This window comes from Narcine bancroftii, chromosome 2, assembly GCF_036971445.1.
Source record: "Narcine bancroftii isolate sNarBan1 chromosome 2, sNarBan1.hap1, whole genome shotgun sequence".
In the NCBI taxonomy this organism is placed as follows: Eukaryota; Metazoa; Chordata; class Chondrichthyes; order Torpediniformes; family Narcinidae; genus Narcine; species Narcine bancroftii.
The window spans coordinates 299577193-299603296 of record NC_091470.1 but is presented as its reverse complement, the minus strand read 5'-3'; the positions used below and the strand labels follow the sequence as shown (position 1 = coordinate 299603296).

General features: G+C 42.6%; 1 long non-coding RNA gene across 1 annotated transcript in view; it reads right to left on the bottom strand.

The window, feature by feature from the left end:
- The window catches only part of LOC138755474 (uncharacterized), a 43072-nt gene extending 18437 nt beyond the window's left edge, over positions 1-24635 (bottom strand). Inside the window, exons 1-3 of the long non-coding RNA XR_011352321.1 lie at positions 24517-24635; positions 23232-23456; positions 10641-10867 (exon numbers count right to left, since the gene is read on the bottom strand). This is a non-coding gene — a long non-coding RNA (uncharacterized lncRNA). The remainder of the gene's footprint in view (positions 1-10640; positions 10868-23231; positions 23457-24516) is intronic.
- Between the last annotated feature and the right edge of the window lie 1469 nt (positions 24636-26104).

Below are 26104 nucleotides of genomic sequence, written 5' to 3'. Positions count from 1 at the left end.
GTCTTTCAGCACACTGAGATGTCTGGGAATGTCTGCTGCCTGGCACATTCCAGGCTGGAGGTCTACATGCTAAGTGACGTTCTGAGGCTTGGTGCAGCCAAAGCAAGGGCACTGTGGGGAAGGAGCACTGTTTAGACCCACCCCCACCACCAGGCTCTGAAGGGATACTCCTTAAACCAACAGAGGGGGTGGGGGGAGTGTGGGGAGAAACAACAAGATGCCATAGGGGTGGTGAATGAATATTGAGGCAACAATGTTAAACATGAAAGGTACATTGATGAGAAGACTGGCAAAACATAAAAAGTTTCCGAACAGGTTCTCCTATACTGTAAATAACTTACTTGATATGAGACAACTGACACTATGTAAAAGCTTGTAAATATCTTACTCAATAGGATTGAAATTATGAATGTAAAATTTGGAACATCTTTCGGTCTTGTACACAATTTATTGTGAAAAATTTACTTTTGGAAAAAAAAGACATCAGGAGCCCTGAAGCAGCCACATTAATGGCAATGATGTTATAAATGGTGGTACAATAACAAACTCTACAAACAAATATGACTCTATCAATGTTAAGGGACTTTGCACTATTTTCTTCTGTGTATACATGAATAGGACACTAGGAACCTTGCATTTTCATTAAGAATAAAGTTCATTTTGATAGTTTTTAAAAATTGGTTCATTAGCTATCAGTGAGATATGGGGTATTTTCTGGCATTGGAAGGAGTTAGCTATGGAATGAGATGGGGCAAAACATCTGAGGGGCAGGAGGCTGGAGTGAGAAGTGGGTGCATGTCATGGGAGGCAATTGCTGAGCTTTCCTAAAATGATTACCCAGTTCATGGATGAATACTTGATGATCAATAACAAATTGGTTGATAATTCCATTGCACAGTCCTGATCTTCCACTGAGAAAAATCTAGCTCCATGTAAAAGATAGGAATCAATATTCTCTGCATGGACTGTCAGGCATAATATGTCATAGTGTATTCTTCATCTAAGTGAATCTCAGCATCGGCACAGATTTGGAAGACTCCAAATCGAGATTTAGCAGAAAATGCATTAAAGACCATTACATCTTGCAGTTAAAACTGCTCGGGACTAACTTGTAAACCAATTATTAATTGAGTCCCCCCTCCAACTTTATTGGATCACCAAAAACATCATGCATCTAACCCAGTCACTTTAAATAGAAAGAAAGATGTAAATTACTAATAAGCCATCATAAAATTACTATTTTGTAGAACAAAGTATGTAACTAATGCTGAAATAAGTTGCATCTACTTATTTTGTTTAATAAATTCAACAAATGCCAAAAATTTATGAAAAACATACTTCAGCAAGAAGAATCTGACAGAAACAATCATCTAAATGGAGAATGGCTGTAGATGGGCAAAGTTCAGGAGGATCTTATTATCTTTGTGCATGAAGCAAAAGCTGTTAGCAGCTGATTGCAGCTTGAGATTGAGAAGACAAATTGCCTATTTGCCTTCTTAGAGGAGAGGAGTTTAGAAATAAGGAAGCATTCTTTAAGGAAAATATCAGCAGTCAGGTAACATCTGTAGAAATGGAACGGTAAACATTTCAGGTCTGCAACCTTTTGTCAGTATTTACTGTTTTTGTTTTAGATTTCCAGCCTCTGCAGTTTTCCTAATCTGTTACAATTGTACAGGATACTAGTAAGGGCTCTCCCATCTTGGTCCCTTATATCCAAGGACAAAATAGTGTCATGTTGATGATGTTTTTGTGAGTGCAGAAATGTGAAGGAAACAAAAGATTAAAAAGGTATAAACTTTGCTGACCTCGATAAACCTATAAATTTCTAATGGAACTTGGGAAAGTCGCAGTGTGAGAGAAAGCGAGCGAGCGCAAGAGCACGCACGATGGCAGATCTGCCCTCCCAGAATTCAGTATGGCAGAGAAACCCCTCCATGATTTCTCCATGGATACAGCACTTTCCTGGCCACATGGATTTCTGGGAGAGCAAGTCCGCCATAACTCTTTCCCCTGGTCTTTATAAATTGTGCACTAATGCCGTTAGGACTTCCCCACTTTCCCAATTGTGCAGCTAGGTGTTTTATACCACATTCCCATGGCCTTTTATAAATTTATAAAGGTTTATATTGGTCAGCACAACAACAGGGCTCATACTGTGCTGTATATAATACTTAATTATATTACAATTAGGCACAATTAATTTTGTTTAAATACAAGATCATAACCCATTGATCAGGATTTTGGGCAGGTCAATGCGTCACTCAGTCGTCATTGATGGAAGATAGGATCCTCTATCCCTGAGAATGCCTTGTGATGAGTGTTAAGAGACAGAGAACTAGTTAACGGTGGTCCAGTGAGAAAGGCAAAAACAACTTCCTTAACCGGTTCACTGAATGGCCACTCGACTGGTTAGCCAATATGAAAAGGGGTTTAGAAAGGTGCCACTACCATTGGAAGCAGTTTAAAAGAGATTCACTTATTTCTATAAGTGAATGAATCTTGAATGAGAGGATACAATTACTAGATGGGAGGACCATCTTTTAAAGCTGAGTTGTGCAGGAACTGAGGGCAATGAATCTCTTGGATTCGACACCCTTTGAACGTTGTGGAGTCCTGACCATTGGTAATATTTCAAGAGGAGGTAGATATAATTCAAAAAGTTGGCGAAATGAGGGCCATGGAACTACCACAGCAGAAGAAATGAGGCCTGGGCAGATCAGCCATGGTGAGGATTTGAGTGCGCTGATTTTCTTGTTTTAATGAAATAGCACAAATATATATTTCCAGAGCTTTTGGACATTGAAATAACCGTGCAACTTTTTATTACTGAATGTCACATTTCAGCAAATCAAGGAGCTCATGTATATAACATTAAACATTTAAGCATGAGTACAATTGAGTAATTATATACAAGTAAACAGCCCAGAATTTCCCAATAGGTTTAGATTTCTTTTGGTGAAAGAAATACATCATCTGCATTAACAAGAAGATGGCGGCACAGACCAGGTTTGTGGTGGCTTTTCTCAGCTGTAGTTGCTGCAAACATAGATCCTGGGGCCATACTCAACTTTTAGTTTGATCAAGTTGGACATTGGACTGCAGCAAGTCATGTGATGCAGGGGAGCACGTTGAACAGGAGCCTATTTGTGCGATGCTGCAGATTTGTGAAGGACTCAATCGCTGAAGAAAATGGAGCTCCGGTTGTGGCCTAGCAGAGGGGTTGAGCCTCTTGTGTCGTGGCAGCCAGCAGTTTTCAGACTTCTTTGGGTCATTGCTATTGAAGGATGAGGACCGAAGGTAGTGCAGCTGAGACAGTGAGGCGCCTTGGTGCGTCCAAGAGCTGCGATGCAATGCCAGACTCACAAGACTGAGCGATGCTCTACCCTGGGCCTTGTGACGACTATAGAGGTCTGGAGGTTGCTTAGTTCTGGGCCTTTTGGCGGCTGTTGCCGGAGCTCAGGAAGCTCTGTGAAGTGTGACTGCGTGGTGTATACTCTCCCTAATGCCAGTGTACTTTAATATCATCTGGTGTATGGGGAGTCGTTGAACCTGACTTGGGATGGCAGCGTGTGTAATATTGCAGCAGCCTCAGAGATTAGGAGAGGTGTTCTTCGCCATCTGAATAGTGGGCACTTTAACATCTTGCTGCAACCTGACTTCCTGTACCATGTCTAAATTTGCTTCAAGGAGAACCCAACAGTGCCTAATCATATAGTCTATACACAGATATTTTAGTGTTTCATTGCAAGTTTTACTGGACAATGACAATAAAGTGAATCTGAATTTAAACATATATAACTCTGTTAAAGTTCTCCAAAAAATCTGAAGAAATCCAAAGATTTATATTTTAAAAAAAACATCCTTGAAGTGTAGGATTTCATTTTGTTTGGGTTCATGTTAATGAAATGGAGTGTCACTTTTACATCAATTTCCACTTAAAAATTTTACTTCTTGGTCAGAACCAGAAGTTGTAGAAACAGAAACCTACAGCAGTCAAAGTGCCAATTAAATAGGCCTATATTAGATTAAATACCTGATGAACAACAGAACAGAACAATGACTTCAGTGGACAGGCTCAATTTTTTGAACACTAAACCATCTCTCAAGTTTCCGAATGTGTTAAAAACTAGTCAAGATGCCAAATAAGATTGAAATTTATGTTATTTAAGCTAGTTCACACTGAATAAAGAATTAGCTGAGTTGACTTGATTTTATCTCAATGAGCTTAATATTCAGACACTTCCCAAACATTATCAGCAATCATCTGTGGTTCCACAATATAGAGCGTTAGAATGTGGAACTTTAGTTAATGCGAGGAGCACAGATAGATAAAGAGGAAGTTAGCCCATATGCAAAGAAATAAATTTGTGTTTGCCAATGGAACAAGCTTGAAGTAGGTCAATGGAAGTATGTATGAGAATGAATGACATATTTCTGTACTGTTGGTTCTGTGCCACATAATTCAGCTGGATCTGGGGTGTGTCACTGCAGTGCTATCTTTATGGATGAAAATGGGCCGAATAGGTATCAGAAATCTATCTTTCCAAATTTTTATCAGTAAATCTATTACCAATCAACTGTGGTTCTACAATTTGGAGTGTTAGATGAGGATTTGTAGTTAATCTTGGCACTTGAAGGTGAATAATAGAGTTAAGAACTGTATTAGATCAATAATTTCTTGTGCTTTCCCTCTAACAACCAGGGATGGATTCCACTTACTGTTTCAGTTGAAACAAATCTTTGGTCAAAATCATTGTGGCGCTGAACCATAAATGATCTTGATACTGAATTTCTTTGAAACAAGCTGGACTTGATGTGTTTGGCAGGAATGTGGTACATTGTTTAGTTAATTGAAGATAAATAAGTGCAGGTTAAATTGAAATAAGTGGAGCTACCATTTATTAACTGGATTTAATTTGTTACATTGGATACACTTTACCTGCTACACAACTTGAGATAAAATTTGAAAACAACGTTATTTATAAAACTAAAACCAAATGATGAGGAATTGAAAACCTCACTTAAAATTTATTATTCCAGTCTCACTGAGCTGCATTCATTTGCACTATCCCAAAGCCTTGCTTTTAAAATTCTCATCCTTGCTGTTAAATTTACCTCTCCCAATTTATTCCTTCTTCTCCAGGCCTGCAACCTTCCAAGATCATGGCCTTTCTCCACATCCAGCTTTAAGTGCATCTCTCATCTCCATTTGCTGCTGCTGGGACCTCACTCTTTAACCCTCAAATCATACTTAAAATGTGCAGAATATTAAAATCTGCTTCTTTGACAAAGGATTTAATTACCTTTCCTGACATTTCTACTCAGAGTTCAAAGTTCAAATTTATTATCACATTATATCACATGCAACTTGAGATTCTTCTCCCTGTGGCCAGGCAGAATTTATAATTACCAATAACTAAACTGTACTCGTACTCATGAAGAAAGACATGTATGCAAAATAAATAAATGGAATTAAAGAAATAAATGTTAATGAACTGCAAATAAAGAAAAAATAAATATGTAGTAATAAATAATGAGCAAAGAGTCTTTGAATTAGTCTCCTGAATGAGTCTGCTATTCAGGGATCTGATGGTTGAGATATAGCAGCTATTCCTGAACTTGCAAGTATGGGACTTGTGACACCTATACCTCTCTTCATATCAGAATCAGAATTTATTGTCGTGAACAAGTCATGAAATTCAGTGTTTTACAACAGCATCATAGTGAAAACACTCATATAAAGCTCCCTTACAACAATAAATAAATAAAAACAAAATAGTGCATGAAAAGTAAGACTATTCAGAAATCTGATGGCAGCAGAGAAGAAGCTGTCCTTGAGCTGCTGAGTGCTTGTTTTTAGGCTCCTGTAACTTTTCCCCCAATGGTAGCAGTTAAGAGGGTATGACCTGGGTGGTGGGGATATGCAGGGATAGAGGCTGCTTTATTAAATGGAATGAAGGCTGGTGCTTGTGATGTCACAGGCCAATTCACTGGAATTTTTTTTCTTTTCCAGAGAGTTGGCACCTCCATATCAGACAGTGAAGCAATCAGCTAGAATGCTCTCCAGAGTACATCTGTAGAAGTCATCGAGGGTCTTTGATGACATTCCAAATCTCCAAGAACCTCACAAAATATAGCCACTGGCGAGCCTCTTTCATGATTGCATCTACATGGAGTCTGCAGGACAGATCCTCTGAGATGTTAGCACCCAGGAATTTGACCCTCTCCACTACTGAGCCCTTGATGAGGATTGGGTTGTGTTCTTCTGGCTCCCTCCTGAAGTCCAGAATCATCTCCTTGAATTTGCTAACAATGACTGCAAGATTGTTGTCATTACACCACTCAACAAGCTGATCTATCTCCCTCCTGCACGCTTCCTCATTGCTATTTGTCATTCTGCCGACCACTGGTGTTATCAGCAAATTTGTAGAGATCATTGGGATTGTGCCTGGCCACACAGTCATGGGTGTATAACGAGTAGAGCAGTGGGCTAAGCACGCATCCTTGAGGTGCGCCTGTGTTCATAATCAGTGAGGGGGAGACATTGTTTCAAATTTGTTCCAATTGCGGTCTTCTGATGAGGAAGTCAAAGATCCTCTTGTGCAGGGGGCAGGGGGGGGGGGGGTGGGGGTTGCAGAGGCTGAGCTTGAAGCTTCTTGACCAGCACTGAGGGAGTAATGGTGAGCTGCAGTCGATGAGGAGCAGCCGAATGTATGAGATGCTGCTTTCAAGGTGATACAGAGCTGAGTGGAGCCAGTGATATTGTGTTGGCTGTAGAGCGATTGTGACGATAGTTGAACTGTGAAGATTTCCCCTTTGTGTACATCCCACTATGGTGGTATCATCAGCTTATTTGTAAATGCAGTTGTTGTTGTTTGAGCCACACAGTCATAGGTGTAAAGCAAGTAGAGCAGGGGGCTAGTGGAGCCCTGTGGTGCTCCAGTTCTGATGGAGATTTTGGAGGAAATATTCTTGCCAATCTGCACTAATTGGGGTCTGGAGTTGAGGACTGCATTGAATTGGTGGATTGGACCATATTCAAGAACTCATCCTTAGACTTGAATGAATATGCCACGTGTCACTGACTTCAAGACCTGCATGGATGACTGTCTTCCCACATGCAAATACCGGATGTTCCCCAACCAGAAGCCTTAGATGAATCAGAGAATTCACAACCTGCTGAGAGTGAGATCAAGGGCATTTAAGGCTAGGGATCCAGATCTCTACAAAAAGTCCTTGTATGATCTGTTAAGACTGTCTCTGAACTGAAGTGGAAATTCCAGAGGAAGCTAGGTATGACGGGGAACTATTATAGCCTACCAAGTGAGGTCAAACACCATAGATAGCTGTGATACTTCATTACCCGATGAGCTGAACACTTATGCCCACTTTAAGGAGAAACCAACAGTGCCCATGAGAAACCCTGCTAAAGCTGAGTACCCTGTGATATCTTGGTCTGAGGATGATGTCAGAACATCATTCATGAGGGTGAACCCTCGGAAGGCGTTATGCCCTGATGGTGTATCTGGCAGGTTGCTGACAATCTGTACCAATCCAATAGCTGTTCAGGGACATTTTCCACCTCTCATTGCTGAAGTAAGAGGTTCCCACCTGTTTCAAATGGGGATCAATAATCCTGGTGCCCAAGAAGAGTAGAGGGAGCTGCCTCAATGGCTATCACCCAGTCACACTAACTTTATATGATGAAGTGCTTTGAGAGGTTGGTCATGGCCAAAATGAACATACCTAAGCAAAGATCTGGACCAACTGCAATTTGTTTATTGTCACAATCGCTCCACAGCAGATGCAAGATTGTTGGCTCTCCACTCAGCTCTAGATCACCTCAAAAACAGCAACTCATATATACGGCTGCGCTTCATCGACTACAGCTCAGCCTTCAACACCTCAATAAGCTCCAAACCTTGGGCCTCTGCAACCCCTCTGCAACTGGATCCTTGGACAGGCACAATTCCAATGCTATCTACAAATTTGCCAAAGACACCACGCTGGTTGGCAGAATCATAAGTGGCAATGAGCAAGTGTACAGGTCATTAAGTTACAGCTCATTAAGTTACAGCAACAATATTGCACTCACCATTAGCAAAACCAAGATGATGATTGTAGACTTCTAGAAAAAGTCAGGAGAACACGATCTAGTCCTCATTGAGGGTTCAGTAGTGGAGAGAGTCAAGAACTTCAAATTCTTGTATGAAATCTTTGAGGATCTGTCCTAAAGCCTCCATGTCGATGCAATCTTGAAAAAGACTTGCCAGTGGCTATACTTTGTAAGGTTTTTGAGGAGATTCGGTATGCCACCAGAGACTCTCAGTGGGGAGCATTCTGAATGGTTGCATCATTGTCTGGTAATGGAGGTACTAATGCTCAGTATGAAAAAACCCAACCCCAGAGGGTTGTTAACTTGGCCTACAACATCATGGGGACCAGATTTCACTCCATCAAGGACATTTAAGAGGTGGTGTCTTTATAAAGCAGCACTATCCTCAAGGATCCCCACCACTCAGGCCATGCTTACTTCACTCAACCACCATCAAGAAAAAGGTACAGGATCCTAAAGACGAGCATTCAGTAATACAAGGACAACTTCGTCGCTGCTGCCATCAGATTCCTGAATGATCAGTGAACCAAAGACACTGCCTTACTTTGATTTTTCATGCACTATTTTTATTTATTTTTGTAAGGTGGTTTATATGAAAGTTTGCTCTGTGATGCTGCCGCCAAATGACATTTTGTGACTTGTTCATGACGGTAAATTTAGAATCTGATTCTAGGATCCAATTGGATAGTAGGGTATTGAGGCCCAGGTCTTGGAGTTTGCTGATTAGTCTTGAGGGAATGATGGTGTTGAACATTGAACCATAGTAAATAAAGAGCATCCTGATATATTCATCTAGGCTCTCCAGATGTTCTAGGGTTTTGTGTGGAGCTAGAAAGATGGGATCTGCCATAGATCTGTTGCTCAGGTCTGGAAATTGGAATGGATCCATGTCACTACTTGAGCAGGAGCTGAAATGCTTCAGCGCCAGCCTCACATAAGATTTCATCGCTGTGGATGTGAGTGCCACTGGTCAACGGTCGACACTCTTCTTGGCCACTGGTATGATGGATGGATGTTTGAAAGTATGTCGGAGAGAGATGTGAAGCTATCTGTAAATACATTAGGTAGTGACTGCTGTTCAAATCCTGCACGGTCTGTAAGGAGTTCTTCCTAGGCCTACGTGGGATTCCTCCAGGTGCTCCAGTTTTCTCCCACCATTCAAAAACATACTGGTGGTGTAGATCCATTGCGTGTAATTGTGGGCCGAAAGGGCCTGTTACCGTGCTGTTAATGTGGGGTTGGGAAAGAATAATAGGATTTCTTTATCTTAGTGTAGCAATGATCAAGGTGAGCACCAGCTGTCACCTGATACATTAATATAGATGGCACCACAGGGGATAACAAAAGTGATGGGGAAGGAGCAGAGGGCTGAGAAAGACCACTTGGATAGGAGGAAGGAAAATGTGGATAACAGATAGGTAGGGAGGGTTGTGGAGGGAAAGGAGAAGGAGGAATAGAGGATCAGGGAGATCATGGAAAGTTGGGGTGAAGGGAAATTAAATATTAAACGAGGGTGGGAGGGGAGTGAACAGAAATTGGAAAAGTTGATATTGATGCCATCTGGTTTCTGACTGCTGATCCTCCAATTTATGTGTGAGCTCCACTATGGTCGGCCATGGTCAGGCATATCAGTGTGGGAATACTGTAGTTGGACACTGGGAGGTCCTTACTTTTATTGTGGTCAGAGTGGAGGAGCTTAGCAAAGTGATCCCCCAGTCTCCCCGACATAGAGGAGGCTACTTACATTATTTTGGCACAAAATTAAACTGACCTGATGAGCTCATCCTGAACATGTAAAGATCGTTATTGATTTGAGCTCCAGAGAATTTCTGCACAACTTTTTCCTCCACAAAATGGCATAAATGTCAGTCCAAGGAATCCAGACAATATTTCAGAGCAGAGAAAGAGGACACAAGTAGGGTTTCATCCCAACACTGGCTGCTTGGTTTATTGTAAGGTCCACTTTCAGAGAAATCAATTTATTCTTTCATTTCAACAAAGGAGAACATTCAATCTGATTTATTTGTTTAAGTTGGCTATCAATTACACCAGATAAGTAAACAAGAGAACTCCATTGTTTCCAGCAAGGGTACAGTTTTGTTCGACACTAAAATGCTTTTCAATTCTTAAGTAGCTGCATGTTTGCATGTGGCTTCTGGTAACAACAGTGCCCCACTGTATTGAGAAAAGTGATGGATGGTGTTTTTTTTACACTCATGAATCAGATTTCTGTGTCTTTCCCATGGCAGAATGATTGAACAATCATTCAAACGAAGGATTCCTCTTGTCTAATGTTCTACTGATGTGACAGATATTTTAGTGATTGGCCACTCACTTACATTGATTGAAAGTCATCTTCCCTCTTGCAAAAAGGGTTTTTAATGCTCGGATGTCACAAAGTTGTATGCACAAGAGAAAAGCCAGCAACAAGCAGAAGGTTATTAGGCCTTTCCTGTTGACTTTTCATGGAATTGAGAACGATGAAGTATAGCACAGCTCTGACAAAATGGCTTTTGCTACCTACCTTATGCAGTTCAAAAGTGCAGACCATGGTAATGTCTCCTGGTGCAAACTGAAAAGAACCAGTGGCATAACATACTAGGTTAAATAGTCTGTTATGGCTATTGAAGTAGCACATCCCCAGTGCAGCAGATTGCATCCATGTACAGCAGATCTGTGACAGCTTTGTAGGAAAAATTTAGCCTTCTGCTGCAATACTCCTTGATTAAATCCAGGGAGACCATTCTTTGCCTATAAAACACAAGAATATTAGAAATAGGAGTAGGGAATCTGGCCCTTCAAGCCTGCACCATCAATGAGATCATGACTGATTTGATGATAGGCTCATCTCCACCCACCTACCTTTTCCACATCTCACTTCATTCCCTATTATGTAAAAAAAAACTATCCAACCTTGACTTTAATACGTTTACTGAGGTAGCCTTCATTGCTTCAATGGGCAGTGAATTCCACAGATTCACTACCCTCTGAGAAAAGCAGTTTCTCTGTCCTAAATCTTATACCCTGAATCTTGAGGCGACGTCCCCTACTTCTGGTATGGAAAGAACTTGCCTACCTTGATGCCTTTCATAATTTTGTACGTTTCTGTATAATTCTCTTTCTTTCTTCTAAATTCTAGAGAGTACAGTGCCAGACAACTTAATCTCTCCATAGGCTAACCCACTCATCTCTAGAATCAATCTGGTGAATTTACAGGATATGATGTCTTGCAGAAACTTATCTCTGAGCAGCCCATATGCTGTTGGTATTACACAATAAGGCACCTGCAAGCTTCCTTCCAATCTTGCTCTTCCCAAAATTCAGAATAATGAACAAAAAATATTCCCAAAATTGAAAACACCTGACCATCACACTGCTCACAAAGAGAGAGTTAGTGATCTGGATACTAGTGACACTCTGAAGAGTCTAGATAATGAAGGGTTTTGGGATCCAGAGAGTTGCAGCTGATAGGTATTTTCCATACTCTTTCAACACACTGACACCAAAATGATTTGATTTTGCTGTAGGATGAATAGGTAGATAGGACATTTGTCATTTGGAGATGAAATCCATGGAGGGGTTAAATTCTATAAGGTTGAATCTTTGACCCTTTTACTGGAGACCTAGTTGCCTTTAGTGTGAATATCACCTGCAGCCAAGAATAAGTCAGTAAAAATGGTTCAGAAGGGGAGAAGCCACATCTCCTGAATTCATTTAGATACAACCAGGTCTGATGTTTTTCTGCTCAACACCTCTACTCTGATCTCCATCATGGACAGAGGATTCCAGTAAGACAAAGGAAATGCTTCAAGGATGCTTTCATAGACCTCTGGAAATTAAAAATGTAATATTCACACCGCTTTGTGGGAATCCTTAGCATGGCTGATCACAATGGAGAAGCAGCTTTTGGGATGGTATGGAGAACATAGAGACTATTTCATGGGAGCACATGGTACTCCTGAGAAAGTAGCAGAAGGATTGCAACAATTCTCAATTATCCATCTACATTTTCTGGCTAAGGTCTGTTCCAGGTGTGGCACAAACTGCGATCCCACACTCAGGCACAGAATTAAATGGAAGTAGCTCATTGTTAATTCCAAAGGTCTCTCATTGAAGTAGAGAATGACGCATCATTTAGTTCCTCTTATAACCTGGAACATAATCCGTACAAGAGTAACGACTCATGAAAAGATTAATTGTGCACAATTAATAAACTGCTCTCAGATATGATGGACAGGAAAGCAGATTTAATATTAGAGTCTCAGGGTAAAGTGAATAAATTTGTGAAAGTCTTGAGCAAACAATGAGCTGCTGGAGGAACTCAGCAGATCAAAGAACATCCATGGGTAGAAATGAACAGTCAACATTTCGGGTGGGAACCCTTCATAGAGGCCCAAGTGCAAAGACAAAATACAACTGGTATTCTGTCCAAAGCTCATTGGCCTCTCCCAACTTCTTCCACCTGATCTATAATCAATGGGTGGAAAAGCTGGAAAGTGCTAAGGAGTGAAAATGTATCAGACAGAATGTAAAACTGTGGAGAGCACTGGGAGGGTCAAAGAAAAAAGTCAGAATGGAAGTGAAGAGGAGATGAAACTAGTGGAATGAGAGAGGTGGGGGCTAGCTATAATTAGAAAGCTCACATTCATGCCATGGATTGAAGGCTCTTTCTCTGCTCTGAAGGCTGTCCAGGACAAATATAATGCGTTATTCCTCATGATAGGAGCTCACCTTGGCAAAGGATATGGCCAAGGAAAGATATTGCTGTGGGAGTTGAAATGGTTCACTACTGGAAATTCAGGCTTGGACCCAAAATCAGAAGCAAAGTGGTCATTCAGCCTAAAAAAAGTCTGACTGCACCAAAGTTCACTCACATAGACAAAGGTTAATTATATCATTGATCTCCAATGTAACATTCACCATTGAGATAGTTGGCCAAGCAAGTTCAGAGGGCTTTTAAATCAATAACAATGGGATGAGTCAGCAGACACACACAGGCCATACCACACAAAGGTGGCAAATTGCCAATCAGTCGGCCTGAATGGGTCAAGCCCCACCCGGTCAGGTGTCAATCACCCTCCGGGATACAAGCCTGCGCCGGCCTCCTGAGGCCTCACACAGAGTTGCTGCAGCCACAGCCGGCCTGGCTCTGTGGAGAATTTTGTGGATTAAAGCCTGTTGTTCAGTCTTAACCTTGCGTGTGTCTGATTCTGTCTAACAGCGCACCACACAAAACATCACTGAAGCCTCTTGAGCCAAAGCCTTGAAGTCCCACTTCTTCAATGGGCCGCTCCTCACTTTTAGTGAGTCCTCCTTTTTTTGGTCCCTACTAAATTACTTAATTACCCAAATAAACCCTCCCTCAACAATCAATTACTAACCTCAGATATAGATTATTTAAAACACAAATTATTTTGTGTTTCACAGGTTGGTAATTTTAGCAGGCATCATTATTAAGATTAGTTGAGATTTTTCTTTCCAAATTTCAGATATTAACTTCATTTCACATGTGCTGGGATAGAATTGTATGGTTGGACTAAAGGTCATCCATGCTGATAGAAATGCTCCTGTCTTGGAGCAGTGAGCTGGAGGTAAAATTCAGCTAGATATTCCTCACCAGGTTTAAGAATTTTTATTTTTTTTTTAAAACAGCAACTAAGCTCTTGAACCTACTCTAAAAACTATTCCAGAGCACAACATGTCCTAACATGCACATAATGCACTAAATGCAATTTTTTCTTTTACATTTATCTTTTTACACTTGGATAATAATTTATATTTTTTTTGTTTATTTCACATACCTGTGTAGCGACAGCTTTCTGCCCGGACCGGGGCCTCCGCCTGCTTCACTCTGCCAAGGCCGGGGCCACCGCCTCCCCCTCGCTTCTGCCTGGACCGGGGCCTCCTAACATACTCCTAACATATAAATATAGGAAATGGCAAGCAGAGGCCAACAGTTTGGATTGCGACCAGGTATGGTCCGACCTAGGAGGGGAGGCAGGCCCCTTCAGCCCGGGTAAGAAACCTGCATAGGAGAAGGCCACTCCGATACAAAACCTACGACCCAAGGACCTCGCTGCCACGTCCCAGCTTGCTTGGCCACGGTACATGAACCATGGGTGTAAAGGGTGGGGCCAGTACTGCGCACACTGCACTCCATCTAAAAGCTCCTTTGCGCAGGCCCGAGGACATGTCCAAGTCCTCCCCCTCAAAAGATGCTCACAAACTCAAGCTCGCATGCTGGAACATCAGAACCATGCTAGACAAGGCTGACAGCCACCGACCTGAACGTCAGTCTGCCCTCATCGCACATGAACTCCTCAGACTTGACATCGACAAAGCCACTCTCAGTGAAGTCCGCCTTGTAGATATAGGCAGCCTCCAAGAACGCGGCGCAGGCTACACACTCTACTGGTCTGACAAGCCTATGGATGAACGATGCCTATCTGGTGTAGGCTTCATGGTCAAGAACTCCATTTTCTCCAAACTCGAAAACCTCCCGACAGGCCACTCGGACCAGATCATGTCCATGCAACTCCCCCTTCAAAACAAGCATTGCATCACCCTCATCAGTGTCTATGCTCCAACCCTCCAGGCGGAACCAGCAGAAAAGGACAAGTTCTACACTGCTCTGTGCAACCTCATTCAACGCACCCCTACAGCCGACAAGGTTATCATCCTTGGCGACTTCAACGCTTGCGTTGGCAAAGACTCAAAGTTGGCCAGGAATCCTGGGCAAGCATGGTGTCAACAAGTGCAACGACAACGGGCGCCTCCTGTTGGAGCTCTGCGCAGAACAGCGGCTTGTCATTACAAACACACTTTTTCAGCAGAGGGACAGCCTGAAGACTACCTGGATGCATCCCTGATCCAAACACTGGCACCTCCTGGACGACGTCCTGGTGTGAGAAAGAGACAAACAAGATGTGCTCCACACCAGGGTCATGCCCAGCACGGAATGCCATACTGACCACCGGCTTGTTCGCTGCAAGCTCAACCTTCACTTCAAGCCAAAGTCCAGGAACAGTAAAGCCCCCAGAAAGAGGTTCAATGTTGGAAACTTGCAGTCTGATGAAGTGAGAGGAAACTTCCAGGCAGACCACAAAGCAAAGCTCGAGGATGCAATCCGCCTCACGGACTCGTCCCCTGAAACCCTCTGGGATCAGCTGAAGACCGCCATACTGCAATCCACTGAAGAGGTACTGGGCTTCTCCTCCAGGAAAAAGAAGAACTGGTTTGACAAAAACAACCAGGATATCCAGGAGCTGCTGGCAAAGAAGCGAGCTGCCCACCAGGCTCACCTTGCAAAGCTGTCCTGGCCAGAGAAGAAACGAGCCTTCCGTCGCGCATGCAGCCATCTTCAGCGCAAACTCCGGGAGATCCAAAATGAGTGGTGGACTAGCCGCGCCAAACAAACCCAGCTCAGTGCGGACATTGGCGACTTCAAGGGTTTTTACGAGGCTCTAAAGGCTGTGTACAGCCCCTCACCCCAAGTCCAAAGCCCGCTGCGCAGCTCAGATGGCAAAGTCCTCCTCAGCGACAAGATCTTCATCCTCAACCGATGGTCAGAACACTTCCAATCTCTTTTCAATGCCAACCGCTCTGTCCAAGAATCCACCCTGCACCAGCTCCCTCAACAGCCCTTAAGGCTAGAGCTGGATGAGGTCCTCACCCGGGAAGAGACATACAAGGCAATTGAACAACTGAAAAGTGGCAAAGCAGCAGGTATGGATGGAATCCTCCAGAGGTCTGGAAGGCTGGCGGCAAAACTCTGCATGCCAAACTGCATGAGTTTTTCAAGCTCTGCTGGGACCAAGGAAAGCTGCCTCAGGACCTTCGTGATGCCATCATCACCACCGTGTACAAAAACAAGGTGAGAAATCAGACTGCTCAAACTACAGGGGAATCACACTGCTCTCCATTGCAGGCAAAATCTTCGCTAGGATTCTCCTAAATAGAATAATACCTAGTGTCGCCGAAAATGTTCTCCCAGAATCACAGTGCGGCTTTCGTGCAAACAGAGGAACTACTGACATGGTCTTTGCCCTCAGACAGCTCCAAGAAAAGTGCAGAGAACAAAACAAAGGACTCTACATCACCTTTGTTGACCTCACCAAAGTCTTCGACACCGTGAATAGGAAAGGGCTTTGGCAAATACTAGAGCGCCTCAGATGCCCTCCAAAGTTCCTCAACATGGTTATCCAACTGCACGAAAACCAACAAGGTCGGGTCAGATGCAGCAATGAGCTCTCTGAACCCTTCTCCATTAACAATGGCGTGAAGCAAGGCTGCGTTCTCGCACCAACCCTCTTTTCAATCTTCTTCAGCATGATGCTGAAACAAGCCATGAAAGACCTCAACAATGAAGACGCTGTTTACATGCACGGATGGCAGTCTCTTCAATCTGAGGCGCCTGCAAGCTCACACCAAGACACAAGAGCAACTTGTCCGTGAACTACTCTTTGCAGATGATGCCGCTTTAGTTGCCCATTCAGAGCCAGCTCTTCAGCGCTTGACGTTCTGTTTTGCGGAATCTGCCAAAATGTTTGGCCTGGAAGTCAGCCTGAAGAAAACTGAGGTCCTCCATCAGCCAGCTCCCTACCATGACAACCAGCCCACCCACATCGCCATCGGGCGCACAAAACTCAAAACAGTCAATCAGTTTACCTATCTCGGCTGCACCATTTCATTGGATGCAATGATCGACAACGAGATAGACAACAGACTCGCTAAGGCAAATAGCGCCTTTGGAAGACTACACAAAAGAGTCTGGAAAAACAACCAACTGAAAAACCTCACAAAGATTAGTGTATACAGAGCCGTTGTCATACCCACACTCCTGTTCGGCTCCGAATCATGGATCCTCTACCAGCATCACCCAAGGCTCCTAGAACGCTTCCACCAACATTGTCTCCGCTCCATCCTCAACATTCATTGGAGCAACTTCATCATCAACATCAAATTACTCGAGATGGCAGAGGCCGACAGCATCGAATCCATGCTGCTGAAGATCCAACTGCACTGGGTAGGTCACGTCTCCAGAATAGAGGACCATCGCCTTCCCAAGATCGTGTTATATGGTGAGCATTCCACTAGCAACCGAGACAGAAGTGCACCAAAGAAGAGGTACAAGGACTGCCTAAAGAAATCTCTTGGTGCCTGCCACATTGACCACCGCCAGTGGGCTGATATCGCCTCAAATCGTGCATCTTGGCGCCTCACAGTTCGGCGGGCAGCAACCTCCTTTGAAGAAGACCGCAGAGCCCACCTCACTGACAAAAGACAAAGGAGGAAAAACCCAACACCCAACCCCAACCAACCAATTTTCCCTTGCAACCGTGTCTGCCTGTCCTGCATCGGACTTGTCAGCCACAAACGAGCCTGCAGCTGACGTGGACGTTATCCCTCCATTAATCTTTGTCCGCGAAGCCAAGCCAAAGAAAAAAGAATAGCAACAGTAAGCAAAAAAAAAGTGCATTTTTACATAATGCTTAAACTCTTATCAGAATATTTGAAATTTGAAGGATGAACACAAAATTTGAGGAACTTTTCACTCTAGTTCATGCTTATTAAAGACCATATACTGTTTGTCTCTTGGTGCCTGCCACATTGACCACCACCAGTGGGCTGATATCGCCTCAAACCGTGCATCTTGGCGCCTCACAGTTTGGCGGGCAGCAACCTCCTTTGAAGAAGACCGCAGAGCCCACCTCACTGACAAAAGGCAAAGGAGGAAAAACCCAACACCCAATCCCAACCAACCAATTTTCCCCTGCAACCGCTGCAACCGTGTCTGCCTGTCCCGCATCGGACTTGTCAGCCACAAACGAGACTGCAGCTGACGTGGCCTTTTTACCCCCTCCATAAATCTTCGTCCGCGAAGCTAAGCCAAAGACAAAAGAAGAAGAAGACTGTTTGTAACTGCATCTGGTGGACCCAGCTAAATCCTCAACCCAGCCACAATCTTGTTGAACTTGTAGAAAAAACACTAATTAGCTATAAATCTTCTACTCACTATTCAATGGAACTCCAGTTTAAAAAAAAACCCAACTCACTCGACTGCTGAGGTGAAATGAATTAATATCACCTTGTGTCACAAGTTCCCTGGATCACTTGATCTCTATTGCCCAATCAGCTTCTAGCTGATCTGAATTTTTCAAATCCAATTGTCTGAATCACCTGACTCCAATTGCCAGCAGGCCTTCAGATAAAATCTCTGCTGAAGTTTACAACAAACTTTTCTACTTGTGTTGTGATGTTCAGTGGCAATAGACCTCTTCTTAGAAGACCTGCTAACTTTTGTATGCCCAAACAAGCTAATTCAAAAGGATGATTTGATGACATTAACCCCCACATCCCTGATGATCACTTCCTGTGATCTGAGGTTAGTAATTGATTGTTATGGGAGGGTTTACTTGGGTAATTAAATAATTTAGTAGGGACCAAAAAAAGGAGGACTCGCTAAAAGTGAGGAGCGGCTTATTGAAGAAGTGGGACTTCAAGGCTTTGGCTCAAGATGCTTCAGTGAGCAGGGGCTGAGGTAATGTTTTGTGTGGTGCGCTGTTAGACAGAATCAGACACACACAAGGTAAAGACTGAACAACAGGCTTTAATCCACAAAAACCTCCACAGAGCCAGGCTGGCTGTGGCTGCAGCAACTCTGTGTGAGGCCTCAGGAGGCCGGCGCAGGCTTATATCCCGGAGGGTGATTGACACCTGACCGGGTGGGGTTTGATCCATTCAGGCTGACTAATTGGCAGCCGGCCAGGTGTTGTCCTGTCCCCTTACACCTCTGCAGGTACAGAGGTTGCCCCCTGCAGTAGGCTGGTGGTGTACCACCACATTTTGTAAGTCTCTTTTTAAGTTATCTTTAATTACTCTAATTTAAATTGAAGAGCAGGTGATGGAGGCAGTTGAGTGCTCCGATTGTAGAATGTGGGAGGTCAAGGACAGCACAGATTTTGCTGATGACTACACCTGCAAAGGGTACATCCAGTTGTAACTTCTGGAAGACTGGGTTAGGGAACTGGAGTTGCAGCTGGATGAACTGTGGATCATAAGGTTGGCAGAAGAAGTGATAGATAGGAGGCAGTCACCCCCAAACAGTCAGGAATCTGGGAAATGGGTGACTGTGAGGAAAGGAGGGAGACAGGCAGTGCAGAGTACCCATATGACTGTTAACCTCAACTGCATGTATACTGCTTTGGATACTATTGGGGGTGGGGAAGATCTACCGGGGATAAGCCATGGAGGTTGGGTCTCTGGCACAGGGGCTGCCAAAGTAGCTGGGGGAGCACATAGGAGGTTTGCTGGATGAGATTGGTATGTTGTCTCCCAGGTTCCAGGATCAGGGATGTCTCTGATCGAGTTCACAGCATTCTGGAAGGGGAGGGCGAGCAGCCCGAAATCGTGGTCTATGTGGGGACCAATTACATAGTTAGAAATGGGGGTGATGTCCTAAAAAGGGATGACAGAGAGTTATGGAAAAAATTGAAAAGCAGGACCTCAAGGGTGGAAATCGCAGGATTGCTGCTTGTGCCATGCGCTAGTGAGCATAGAAATAAGAAGGTGTGGAGGGTGAATGCGTGGCTCAGGAGCTTGGACAGGGGTTTAGATTTCTGGATAATTGTGATCTCTTCTGGGGCAAGTCAGACCTGTACAAAAGGGGTGGGTTACATTTGGACTGGAGAGGGACCAATATCTTGGTGGGCAGGTTTGTTAAAGTTATTGAGGAGAGTTTAAACTAGTTTGGCAGGGGGTTGGGAATCCGAATTAGAGTACACCTGGACTAGAAGGAATGGAGGGAACAGAATGTAAATATAAATGAAGGAGGGAGGAGGGTAAAGGTAGTTGGGAACAAAAGGAGTATATGTGGCGGACAGTCTTTTGAGTACATATATTTTATAGCAAGGAGCATTGTAATTAAGGAGGACGAGTTTAAGACATGGATGGCCACATGGAAATACGATATTGTGAACATCAGTGAAACTTGGTTGCAGGAAGAGCATGTTTGTCAGTTCAATATTCCAGGATTCTGTTGTTTTAGGCATGATAGAACCGGGGGATAAAAGATGGAGGAGTTGCATTGCTTATTAGAGAGACCATTACAGCAGTGCTGTGGCAGGATAGTTTGGTAGGATTGTCCAGTGAAGCTATTTGGGTAGATTTGAGGAATGGCAGAGGCATGAAAACATTAGTGGGAGTATATTATGGACCACCAAATGGGCTGAGGCAATTAGAGGAGCAAATTTGTAAGGAGATTATGTATATGTGAAATAAACACAAAGTGGTAGTTGTGGGAGATTTCAACTTTCTGAACATTAACTGGGACACCTATGCAGTAAGAGGGCTGGATAGGGTAAAGTTTGTTAAGTGCATTCAGGAAAGTTTTATGAATCAATACAGAGAAGAACCAACCTGAAGGGGCAGTATTGGATCTCCTATTAGGGAACAAGGCAGGTCAGGTGACAGAGGTTGGTGTTGGGGAACACTTTGTGTCTAGTGATCACAATACTATTAGTTTTAGGCTAATAATGGAAAAGAATAGAGGTGGAACGAAGGTTGAGATTCTTGATTGGAAGAAGGCAAATTTTGAGGGGTTGAGAAAAGATTTGGAGGGTGTGAATTGGGATAAGATATTTTCAGGAAAGAATGTAGCAGATAAATGAAGGAGATTCAAAGGAGAAGTTCTGAAAGTGCAGAGTTGGTATGTCCCCATGAGGATTAAAGAAAAGGTTTGAAACTGTTAGAGTCTTAGTTTTCAAAAGATATTGGGAACTTGGTTCGGAGGAAGAGGTATGTGTACAACAGGTATAAACAGCAAGGAAATGGATGAACTGCTTGAGGAATATAAGGAGTTTGTATTTTAAAAAATCTTAAGGAAATTAGAACGGCTAAAAGGAGATATGAAGCTGCTTTGGCAGGAAAAGTAAAAATAAATCCAAAGGGTTTCTATAGGTACATTAAAAGTAAAAAAATAGTGAGGGTTAAAATTGGACCCCTTGAAGATGAGTGGGGTAGGCTCCATGAAAACCCAGAGGAAATGGGTGAAATTTTAAATGATTTTTTTTTCTTTTAGTATTCACAAAGGAAAAGAATATTGAGCCAGATGAAGTGAAGAAATATGGTAGGGAGCTCATGAATAATATAAACATTAATGAGGATGTAGTGTTGGATATATTGAAAAAGATCAAGGTGGATAAATCTCCAGGTCCTGAAAAAAAATTATTCCTTAGGACCCTGAGGGAAGTTGGTGAACAAATAGTGGGAGCATTGACAGAATTATTTAAAATGTCACTGGCCTTGGGGGATGTGCCGGAGGACTGGAGGGTGGTTCATGTTGTTCTGCTGTTTTAAAAAAAAATCCACAAGTAAACCTGATAATTATAGTCCTGTATATCTGATGTCAATGGTAGGTAAATTAATGGAAAGTGTTCTTAGAGATGGTATATATAACTATTTGGAAAGACAGGGATTGATTCGACATAGTCAGCAGGGTTTTGTACGTGATAATAAATCTTGTAGTTTTTCGAGGAGATCACTAAAAAGGTTGATGAAGGGAAGGTGGTGGATGTTGTATATTTGGACTTGAGTAAGGATTTTGATAAAGTTCCCCATAATACGTTAGTAAGGAAGGTAGAAGCATTAGGTATTAATAATTAAGTAGTGAAATTGATTCAACAATGGTTGGATGGGAGATGTCAGAGAGAAGTGGTGGAAAATTGTTTGTTGAATTGGAGGTCGGTGACTATTGGAGTGCCTCAAGGATCAATTCTGGGTCCACTGCTGTTTGTCATAATATATTAATGATCTAGATGATAAGGTGGCAAATTGGATTAGTAACTTTGCAGATGATATGAAGGTTGGCAGTGTTGTGGACAGTGAGGAAGATTATCAAAGCTTACAGGGTGATATAGGACAGTTGAAAGAGTGGGCTGAAAGATGGCAGATGGATTTTAATACTGATAAATGTGAAGTGCTACATTTTGGTAGGATTAATCAAAATAGGACATGCATGTTAAATGGTAGACAATTGAGAAGTGCAGTGGAACTAAGGGATTTAGAAGTCATGGTACATAATTCTCTGAAAGTTGAATCACATGTGGATAGGGTGGTGAAGAAGGCATTTAGTATGTTGGCTTTCATATATCACAGTATAGAACACAGGAGTTGGGATGTTATGTTGAAATTGTATAAGGCATTGGTGAGGCCAAATTTGGAATATTGTGCAGTTTTGGTCACCAAATTACAGGAAGGATATAAACAGTAAAACATGAGGGGAAATTTCTTCACACAGAGGGTGGGGGGGGGGGGGTATTGAATGAACTTCCGGCAGTGTTGGTAGAAGCGAGACTGATGTTAATATTCAAGGATAGGTTGGATCGGTATGTGGACAGGAGAGATGTGGAGGGGTCATGGGCCAAATGTGGGTCAGTGGGACTAGGTGGGAGATGATGTTCGGCACAGACTAGTAGGGCAGTTTCTGTGCTGTAAATGGTTATATAGCATGTGTGCTGCCTTCAGGACAGTGAATTCATCTGGTCCAGATGGAGTACCTGGCTGAGTAGTCTAAATCTGTGCTGACCAACTTACCAAGGTATTCACAGATATCTTCAACATTTCACTCTAGCAGGGCATTGTACCCACCTGTTTCAAACAGCTGTCAATCATACCAGTGCCATAGAAGAGTGTAGTAACCTGCTTTATTTACTATCAACCAGTAGCGCTTACTTCACCAGTGATGAAGAGTTTTGAAAGGCTGGTGATGAAACATATCAGCTCTTATCTGAGTGGTGATGTGGATCCTTGACTTCCTCATCAGGTCACCACAGTCTGAATGAGTCAGAAACAACATCTCCTACTCACTGACAATCAACACAGGCACACCTCAAGGATATTTAGCCCACTGCTCTACACCATGACTGCGTGGCTAAGCACAACTCAAATGCCATCTACAAATCTTCGGATAACACCATGGTTGTAGACAGAATCACAGAAGGACGCAAGATAGATCAGCTGGCTGAATTGTATCACAACAATAACTTTGCACTTAACATTAGCAAAAGTAGGGAAATATTTGTGGACATCAGGAAGTGAAAATCAGGAGAATACAAACCTGTTGTCATCAAGTGATCAGTACTGGAAAGGGTTAAGAACTTCAAATTCCTGGCTGTCAATTTCTCTGAAGATCTATTCTGGGGCCTCCATGTTGATGCAATCATGAAGGCGGCTCGCCAGCGGAATTTGAGGAAATTTGGCATGGCATCAAAGAATCTTACAAATTTCTTCAGGTGTACCATAGAAAGCATTCTGACTCGTTGCATCACTGTTTGGAATGGAGCTGCCAATACACAGGACCAGAAAAGACTATAGTGAGTTGTGAACTCAGCCAGCACCATCATGGGCATCAGTCTTCACTCCATTAAGGACATTTATAAGAGGTGGTGTCTCAAGAAAGCAACCACTCTCCTAAAGAACCCTCATCACTGAGGCATGTCCTCTTCTCACTGCTACCAGCAGGAAGGAATCACTGGAACCTGAAGATGAACACCCAATGTAACGAAAATAACTTCTTCCCCACTGCCATCAGGTTTCTGTATGGACAATGATCCACAGGTACTACCTCACTTTCTCTTATTTTTGCACTAATTTATTTATTTTTTATAATGTAATTTTAATGCTGCCACTAAACGATGAATTTTGTGACACATGGACATGACAATAAATTCTGATTCTGAGTTAATGTAGTTACATTAAGACAGAATGGTGCGTTCCCATCTAAAATGGCATTAGTGAGCCAGTCTTCTATTTTTCCCATTTAAAAGACATTGGTATTATTTGTAGGGATAGTATTTGCTGTTTAAACCTTGTTATATTTAGGGACAGGCAGAGGGCCACATTCTTGAACCACAGTAGTCCTTCCGGGTAAAAGTCTCCTTAAGTGCTGTTGTTAAAGGTGACTCAGGATTTAAACTGAAGATCAATGAAGAAATGGTGATGTATTTGGGTGGATTGTAGCTTAGTGGGGAGCTTGAAGGTAGTGGTGCTTCTGTATGCTAATGCCCAACTCTTCTATGGTAAGGGTTGCTATTGGAGTAGCCTAAACAAATAATTGCAGTGATTTTCTCCATGGTACATTCTGCATCCTCAGTTTTGACCATGGGATGGAAGGATCATCAATAATGATGTAGCTGAAGAATGTTGGATCTGGGAGACGAACATGAAGGATTTCTGCAGTGATGACCCAAGCAGGGATTATTTACCTGAGGACCAGAATCATCTTCCTGTGCAGGAGGTGTGACTCCCAACTATCTGATACTCCTTGATTTCAGTTTTATTGAGACTCCTTAATGTCATGCTGGATTAGATGCTACCTTGATGTAAAAGGCAGGCACTCTCACCTTATCTCTGGAACTCAGCTCTTTCAGCCATGCTTGGAACAAAGCATGATGAGGCCCAGAGCTGCAAGTTCTCGTGGAGATCAAACCAAGTACTAATGAGCATATTATTAGCCAGGAGATGCCATTGATGATTTATCATGGACTGATTGTGACATAAGCCGCCCAAGTGCATGTGCCTTGCTGTTTGTGGGCCAGTTTGTGTTCATTAATGTCAATGTCAATTTTACTGATTTGCCAATCTGAGTTCAGATGTTAAAACTGTATGAGAGGGGCATGTTCTTAGATTTTCTCAGTCAATAGTTCAAATTTCAGTTCAACAACAGAGGAACAAAACATTGCACCCATTATTGTCCAAGTTAATCACTTATGTTCTTCAGGTGAACCCAAGTTTGTTCCTTTTTGGATGTTCTAAACAGCCATGCAGAGTGAGCACAAGTATCAGCAGTTTGAGCAAGCTTTGGCCTACTGTGATTAGAAATGGCTCTCTACACAATGCCAATTAACTTTTAAAAATCAATAACCTGAAATAAAAAAATATATAATCTCTGACGGCTTTGATTGGGGGGAAAAAAAATAGAAACTGAGTTTGTATTTGGATCCGTTACATCTTCTGCAGACGCTGCCTAATTTGCTCAGTGTTTTCTGCTTTTAATTAGCTTTTGAATGTTTGGTTGAATGTCCACTTCACTAATCCATAGTAAATAATCAAAATAATACCAGGAAGTCCCAAGATATGTGCTTTAATATGCTTTGCTTTTATACACTACTTGATGAAAGCATATTCCAAAGTTCCTTTGCAAGCTTCCTGTTCTGGTTCATCAATGGGAGCTAGCCTTCATTCCATTCCTGTTTAATATGAGCAATGTAAGCTCAGATCTGTTCACACATAATACTAAAAAATGTATTGCCAAATATAAAACTCCACCCGCCTCTCCACCCCTGTACTTTCCTTCTCCAGCAATGGCTGGTTCCGTGGATAAAGAAAATTGGGTTTCCTTGGTTTAACTTGGAGGCTTTGAGTTTCTACTCCCAGGGGGAAGAAATTGGAACAAGTACAAAATGTTTTCATTTCATTGAGGGAAAATAATGGATCAGTTGTTGGTATTCAGTGGGTCAAACCAAAGAGAATCATTGGTGTTCAGGCACTGAAGCAGATTAATGCACACATGGTGAGTTCAGGACTAACTGATAGATTCATAAGACTCCCACTGACAGTGGATCTGAGACAATACGGATTTTGTTGGGGATTCGAGACCAGCAGGTCAGGAAGCAAAGGGGTGAATTGTCTTTTAAGGTAAGATACATCTGGAAACATTTAAAGTCAAAAATGGCTTTAACAAGTACAAAATATTCAGATTTCCTGTCAGAGTACATATGTGACATCACATACAACCTTGAGATTCCTTTTTTCCTTGGGCATAGGAGAATTACCACTAATTGGGAGTGCAAGAAAAATGATACATGTAAACAAACACGGAACTGTAAACAGATAACAAATGTAAACAAACTATGTATGTAAAGTGCACAAGTGAGAGTCCTTAAACAAGTCTTTGATTTGAGTTTGTCTGATGGTGGTGGGATAGAAGTT